General features: G+C 32.2%; 1 non-coding gene across 1 annotated transcript; it reads right to left on the reverse strand.

Moving 5' to 3' along the window:
• Window positions 1-7960: 7960 nt before the first annotated feature.
• On the reverse strand, window positions 7961-8067 carry LOC149526439 (small nucleolar RNA R71). Its single transcript, XR_016351996.1, has one exon. It is a non-coding gene; the product is annotated as a small nucleolar RNA R71 (small nucleolar RNA).
• Between the last annotated feature and the right edge of the window lie 537 nt (window positions 8068-8604).

Genomic DNA, 8604 nt, shown 5'->3' on the forward strand with positions numbered 1-8604 from the left:
CTTAGTTGGCCATTAGAATTATTTAGCAACCAGTTTTAAAATCCCAAAAAAACACAGAGCATGAATCTCTTAAGAGGCAAGACAATTAAATCTTTTGTGAGGTATCTTTATCTTTGATTTATAATTTTTGTATTAGATTTTTAATTTTTATCTTAAATAACAAATGTTGTTAATAATATATAATGATTCAAATATTTTTAATACATATATATATGTATATAATTACTAAAATATTTGGTCAATCAAACTATAGTTTTAAAAGATAAGAATTGCAACTCCCTAAACCTACAACAGAGCGTGGGCAATATTCTACTAGTTCCTAAAAGATAAAAGACGGGTATTGATTTTTGTTTATCTTGGTAAATAAGTATGATTTGAGAGAAATATAAAAGTGGAAAATAAACATGGCTGCATACAACAAAGATAAAAAGTCAAGTCACATAGGTTAGGAAGAGTATCGTGTAAGTTGAAAATTTCACTTCACTATAAATTCATAATGGATTGTTGTCTTCTGAGTGTCTTGTTGTCTTTTAAGAGACAATGCTATAATACGTGTGTAGGCCTTCATTTACAAACAATCGCAGAGATGGCTGTGACTGCTTGGCCTTTAGCCAGGCGCATAGACCACACAAAGGAACGAAAAAATAGCGACTTGGGATCTCGTCTCATTATCCACACTCTCCGTGCATTCTACTTAGAAAAGGAGAAACGAGGAAGTAAATAATAAGGCTTTTGTTGCCTGATCAAACCTTATGTGGAGTTATAACAACACTCACGTGCAAATAAGCATACTTTCTTTAAGAGGGGAGCATCTGACCGGTTAGAACTTAAGTCTATAAGTTGGTAGTCTTAAGTTTAAATTTGGGAAGGAGGGATGCGATTTATAAGACAAGAGAGGATTACCTGTTATTTTGTAACCTAGTGCATCTCTAAATACACCCAATAAAATTTATATTTCCACTTGTTGTCAAGCCTTTCTTTTATCATGAATCCACTCTACAAGTTATAATAACTTCTGTATTAGAAATTAAGTTTAATATTTCAAATAAATTTTGTATTCAACTAGTTATATAAGCATTTTGAAATATTGTGGTTGCTTAGCTTTTTAATCTATCAGTAATATAGTTTGATACAATTTTGTGGTGATAAACATATATATATATATATATATTGATCTCATCCATATTTGCCAAATAATACTTCCCTTAAACCTCCTATCCTTGTAAAGAAGAGATTTGATCATTGATTCTTGATATAATCACCATGAAAACACTATTAATGCATGTATCTATCCAAGAAGAAGTTAAATTTGTTTAATATTTGAAAATTATCTAATTGTATTTGGTATGATTTAGACATTTCAAGAACGAATTCAGACGTTTGTCAATGTGCTTCTTGCGAGGACAGCATATTCACCTAACAAAGCTGAAATGTTACATCTCCCTTTGGAAAACTAGGCATGCAGCTAGACGCCTAGTAATCTATAAGAAAGCATTATTGCTACAAATCATTGTCTACATTAGGTATTAATTAGCGTAATGGAAATCATTAAAGACATCAGAACTCAAATTCCTTTCGTAAGGATAATCCTCTTCCTTGCATGTGTATACAACGCAATTGTCTGGTTGTTGTCACAGGCATCCAGTTAATAATGCAAAGCTATACGTGTGTGTGCGTGTCTATATATATATATTGGAAAAGCTTTTAAAACTATGACAATGAAATGAAATTTGGAGTGTTTTGAATCCCTGTATTGAGAATTTTTTTTAATGTGCCAACTAGAAGAAGACAGCAGGACGTGAAGAAATGCATTGTTGTGTGAGCTAGCAATAGGGTAGGATAAGCACACTCGTTTTAAGCTGAATAGAAAATGATTCATTTCGTTTGGAACATGTGCTTGTCTTGTTTGTACTGAACAGACAATGAGTTTGGTATACGGGAAAAGGGAACAATTTTGGAGGCGGTGGGTCAGTTTTGTCAGTCCGCAAGGCCGCTGAATGGAATAGAAGGTTCAAAATATGGCTGTCCACACGCATTTTGGAGCACGTTAACAAGCACCAACGACCACATCCACATGTACTTAACCTCTTGTCAAATCTCGCAAATCTTGAGTGACCACTCAAGGTGGGTCTCTCCTCTTCAACTCGTCTCTCCCACTTAAGGTATTATACTATTACCTAGCTAGCTCCAGCACGCAGCATATGCTCCATTTTTAGTCTCAACAACATGACAACCAGAAGAGATAATTAATTCCTTCTTCATTTCCTTTTTTTTTTTCTAAATGCACTTCACAAGCGAAACTGACAAATATATCAGTAGTTTTCTTTTTTTCTTTTCCTTTTGTTTAAGTCATCAGAAGCTTTCATTAAGACAATGTAAGATTACAGCCAGTCAAAAGTCAATATCATCAACAAAAACGCCCTTACATAAGAACAGAAAGCTCTTAATAGCACCTAGAAATATATCAATAAAAAACAACATAGATCACCCCAATAAAGAGTAGCTGCACAGTTTACAAAATCAAAACAAGCATCCATGGACCTTAGAAGCAAAACAAAGCAGCACAGGTTTATATCAGTAGCTATTTTGTACGAAATTAAAACCATTAAAATTATTGCAATGTCAACATGATGGTGCTTGCACCTTCAACAAAATGAGCAACTTTATTCTCAAGTTCTGGACTCCTTTATACAGATATAATTAAACTTACATTTTCCACCTCGTTTTACAGCAAGAATGATAATTGATCGTAATCTTTCACCATCTTATTTTCAAGGCCATATTTTCTTTGTCGGAAACAGACTTGTCCAACTTTCACCATCCAAGGCAAACCAATTGGATTGGAAGATAGACTCATTCATTTTTGTAAAGATCATAAATTTATATTTTCTAAATTAAATTGGGTGAGTCATAGTATTCTAGAGTCAACTTAAAGGATGCCACTTCTTGCTATTCAAAGAAATCACTGTTGTCCTCTCTCAAACTAGGGTGAATGCTAATACTTAATTTGCAATCTAAATTCCTCTTTTTGCCATAATAAATTGCAAACTAACCACTTACCTCTTTTAATTTAGGTTACACCTTTCCCTAGTAGGATGCCCACTGAGGAGGATGAATTGTTCCATTCATATGGAAGAAACAATTTTAAAGCATACGTGTTAAGATTATTATAAAAATTATTTAGTTAGAGTTATTATACAATACTATTACCTAGTTAGATTACAATATCTAGTTAAGAGTTGTACTATAATACTATTTGTCAGTTTGAGTTAGACTATGAATAAGATTAGGATTAGCCTTATATGTAATAAGATATTTTTATCTTTCAAGGATACCATAAAATTAGGGAAACAATTGAAATGTATTTGTCCATACACAAGCTGGGTTTTACTGATCCTAATAGAAAGTCATTAAACTAGAGATGTCTGTTATCACTAAGAGCTATGAGGATAGAAGTATCTACTCCTTTTTTGAGCGGTTTAGCTCCTACTTGAACTAAACCAAATTGGATATAGATATATTTTTTGTGTTTAAGATTTTTCTATTGTTTCTTGATCCAAAAGGAGGCCTGAGATCAACGGAAAAGGTACAAAGAACAAAGTATGAAATATAAACGTAATCAAAGAGATTTTTGAAAATGATTAAAAAAAATCAAAAAGATTTTTGAAAATATCTTCAAGAAGCTACACATAAATATCCCTTTTGCTAAATTTTTGGAACAAATGCCAAGTTATGTCAAGTTATTGAAAGACATTCTTTTTAAGAATAGAAAATTGGGTGAGTTTGAGACTTTTACTCTTTTCCTTTTTGATAAGACAAAAAAGGGAGAAATATAATGAGTAAATTGGCACTTAAATTTTCATTCATGATGGTTGGATTTTTCAAAATGATTTTTCAAAAGTACTTTCAAACTTAATTCTAAATCTTTTTGAAAAAGCACATATTCAGAGGGAGCTTTACTTGAGAAAAATATTTTGAAATCTTGAGCATATTTTCAAGGTAAGTTTTCTTCAATGAGCAAATTTAACTCTTAATTTTGTCATATCAAAAAAGGAGAGATTGTTAGCTTTATTCTTGTTTTAACATGACAAAAATTGATTGAACTTAATAATCTTTGAAAATGAATGAAAGATATTTTTCAATATGAAAAAATCCTCAAAAAACTGTTTGTTTGAATATAAACGATCATGCTCTTGAACTTAAAGAAATATCTCCTAATTTTCTCAGAGGTCTTTTGTTTTCAAAATTCAAGCGCCAACCTATGAATCATGTTCTTAAAAAGAAATGACTTGATTTTTTAATGAAAAGAAAGAAAAATCTATTTCTCTAATTATAGGAAGAATCAATTTTGGAGATGAAGAAGTTAGTTCTTAAGCAAATATCAACAATGAAGAATCAATTTTGAGAAAAGAAGAAGCTAGTTCTTGAAAGACAGATGCTTCAGGATTTTTGAAGAATGTACACCTCAAAGACAATGAATCGATTCTTAAGAGAAAGAATGCAAAAGGAGAAAAGCAAAGAAAAAAGAATTGATTTTACATGGAGAAGATGTCGGTTCCTAAAGCACCAAAAGTGCAACTTAGAAACTTGGTGATCAAAAAAGATATGGTATAATAGGACAAAAATAAAGCAGCAAAAATGAAGCTTGAATTCAAATTTTAGCACTAGGCCATAGTGAAGAATCGACACATTAAGGTAAAAAAAATCGATTTTCTATGATTGCAAAGGTGTCACCTTTAAACTCAATTGTAAACGAATCGATGCATTAATATAAAAGAATCAATTCTCTAGAGATGGAAAGTTATAGACTCTATGAAGAACTAATAACTCAACAACAAAGAATTGATTCTACAGATGTGATAGAATTTTACAAGCTGGTAAGAACGTATAAGAAATGATTCAAATCTCACTCTAATGGATAGAAGATCTCAAAGGCTATAAATATCCATCTTGAAGATGTTAAAGAAAGGGGAGAAGAGGAATTTGAAAGATTTTGAATCATTTTTGAAGAAAAAAATAGCAAAAAAACAAGAGAAAAAGTTATGAGTAGAAAAGTTCCTTCTTTGAGCAAGCAAAGAGCATAAAGATCACATTTTTATTCTTTAATTTATCATTCTTGAGCTTAGACCTTCTTTGATTTTCCATATCTTTATCAAAGCTCTCACCTATCTAGCGTTAAACTTATTTATCAACCTGTCTAGAGGTTTTGAGTTAGTAATTCACTAGAATCCACTATTATATTAGTTATACCTCCAAGCAAATGGTAGAGGGGTTTTACTTGATCCTTTGAAAGGATTTATCCTATGTAAGGGTTGTGCCTAAACCTAAAAAAAGGTAGTGCCTTGATAGAGGTTACACATGGTCCTGCCAAAAGCACGCCGTAAAGGTTACACTTGATCCTACAAAAGGCATGATGTAAACATTACACCTGACCCTATTGGAAAGGCAAGCTAATAGTGAATTCAAACTCTATGTGTTACAAAGGTAGATGATAACTTATTATATAAAGTTATTTTGACACATTTTTGGGGCTTAAGTAGCTAGATCTTTGAGATTTTAGGTTAGGATTATAGCATTTTAGATGTTTTTTTAGTTTAAGTTTGATTACATGTTGAGTAGTTAATTTAAGTTATTTATGTTTAATTTTATGTTATTTTTTTCAAATTACTTTACGAGTAGTTATTACTGATTTCTCTTATATCTTTTGTAGGAAATTTGATGAAAAAGCCTCATTTGATGAAAATTCGTGCAAGTATGGTGATGGTTTCTTTTGTATATATTGTAGTATTTTGACCACATCTCTCTTTATAAGACTTCAAATGAGGTGATTCTTCAACCAAATAAGCTATAAGAGGAAGGCCTACAACTTTTATGTTTATTACTTCTCCTAGTTCTGACCAGACTATGGTTAAAATATCTCTCTAAATTGGAGTATTGCAGTAATATGCATGGATTGAACATGATTTGGTATTTGGTGTATATCATTCACTCCAAAAGTCTAATTGACATGATTTCCAAGTCATTGTACATTTAAAAAATGCACTACAACTTTCATGTTTACCACTTGGTCCATTTTGGGCTAAATCAAGGTGAAAATAATGTTCAAATTTGGTAAACAGATGCAATTTTGCATTGAAGCAGCATGGCTGAAGCGCTGCAATGCCAGAGACTCATGGTCGTGGCGTTGAAGTGTGACTACTACAGCAGTAGTGAACTAAGGTTGTGGTGCTGAACATCAAGGGTGCATCATACAAAAACTCGAGAGCCCAATATCACGGCTCTCCGAAGGCAAAAGTTCAACCTTGCGGCGCCAAGAAATCAAGGCCATGGCATTGAACGATTTTCTAAAAATAAAAATTTGACGAGATTTTGGAAATTATGTTATTTGAAACCCATTGAAAGGACCTTTTTTTGAGGTTTTAGGGGAAAAGCAACAAGCAACTATTCTAGAGATTTGCAGCCAAGAACAAAGCAAGAAAACAATAGAATTTGGGAGAGAATTGAGATTGTAAAGCTTCAACACTTAATTTCTTTCTCTACTTTTGTGGTTTTTTATTATTTTCTTGGACTTGGATTCATGGATAATTTCTTTGGATATTGTTTTTATTAGTTATTATGAGCTACATTATCTTTCTAGGATTGTGGTGGATTTCTACATGTAATCTCAATATTTGTTTCTCTTTTATTTACTATGAATGGGTATAGTTTTGTTTATTCAAATATGTTTTTAATGCTTTTGATTGTCTGGCCAATAATTAATTGATTTGTGTATAGACTCGACAAAGAGATTTTAGATTGGACTAAGGTTTGAATAATATATGCTCACGTCACTTAGATGATCTGATTCATGATTTGGGTAGACAAATGCCAATTGCCATGCATAGCCAAATTATAACACTAGCTAATGAACTTAATTTAATTGATTCCTATAGACATACAATGAACTAATTAAGTTAGGCATTTGTACAAGCACCTCAATGGAGACTTGTACATAGCTTTGGATTCTAGGTTAATAAAACCACTAATGTATGTAAATAATAAGAGAAGTTGATATCAGATGAAGTGTTGAATAAACCCATAATCTTAGGTCTTTAGTCTATTGCTTTGTCAATATATTTAATTTTTGTTGACTACTTTATTATTTATTTTAATTAGTCTTTTTTCCATTTTCATATTACTTAACTAAGATTAATTTCTCTATAATTTTAGTACTTAGTGAAGCTTTAGAAACAAATTCTTGTGGGAACGATAATCTGGACTTACTGTCTATATTACTTGTCCGATACGTATACTTGCGTGTTCAAAATCAACAAAAAGTTTTTGGCGCTGTTGTTGGGGATTGTGTTTTCTTTGTTATTTACTAATATTAAAATTTTACATATTAGTCTTAACTTAAGTTTATTTTTGTTTTGCAATCGTGTTCAGTTGTTGTTTGAGAAGAGCAAACAACTTGGAGACTATCCCTTGTGATCTAGAAATTGAGAGAACATTTTGCAGACTTTGACGAGGGAATCAATAAAGTGTGCTCTAGTAAATACAATGACTGATCAACAGGGTGAACAGCAAATCCAAGAGTGTGTAGTATCTAACAACTGTTGCTTAAGGAATTATGCTTTTCTTTTGGTACAAGGAATTCCATCGAGCATTTGAAGGCCAGCTATTCAAGCAAACAATTTTCAAATCAAGATAGCTATCATCACCATGATTTAAACTTTGGTTTAGTTTGAGGGCCTTCCAAATGATGATCCCAATGGCCATATAGCAAACTTCTTAGAGATTTGTGACACTTTCAAGCATAATAGTGTCACAGATGATGCAATTCATTTAAGGCTTTTTTTCTTTCTCATTGAGGGATAACGCTAAAGCATTGTTGAATGCGATCCCTACCGGCTCAATAGCATCATGGGATGATCTTACTTAGAAGTTCCTTGTTAAGTTCTTTCCTCTAACTAAGATAGCAAAAATGAGGAATGATATCACATTATTTATGCAACAAGATTCTGAATCATTGTATGATGCATGGGAAAGCTACAAAGAATTACTTCGACATTGTCCTCATCATGGTCTTCCAAAATGGCTTCAAGTGCAAACTTTCTATAATGGTCTGAGTGGGTAGGTTCAAACTACCATTGATGTCGTTGCAAAAGGAGATTTAATGGCTAAATCAATTAATGAGGCATACGATTTGTTAGAAGAGATGGCTATAAACAAATACTAGTGGCCAAAAGAGCAAGCAATGCATAGAAGAGTAGTTAGAATTCATGATGTAAATGGTTTTTCATCATTATCTACTTAAGTAGCTATTCTAACTAAAACTCTTGAATCTTTTGGGATTGATAGTATGCAAAGTTCCTTTGTAGCTTGTGAGTAATGTGGAGATAATCATGTAAGCCATCAATGTGCATGTTCAACAAAGATAGTGCAATTTATGGGCAATAGATAGTAGAATAACTGCTGCTCCAACACTTATAACCTAGGGTGGAGGAATCATCCTAATTTTTCTTGGGATAATAATCAAGGTTCGTCCTTAACTCCAAGGACAAATGCATCTCTAGGACTTCACCAGCAAGTTGACGCATCTATTTCAGAAAAGAAACTAGTTAT

Source organism: Theobroma umbraticum, unplaced genomic scaffold (assembly GCF_002168275.2).
Source record: "Theobroma umbraticum cultivar Fairchild unplaced genomic scaffold, ASM216827v3 scaffold_239.1, whole genome shotgun sequence".
Taxonomy (NCBI): domain Eukaryota; kingdom Viridiplantae; phylum Streptophyta; class Magnoliopsida; order Malvales; family Malvaceae; genus Theobroma; species Theobroma umbraticum.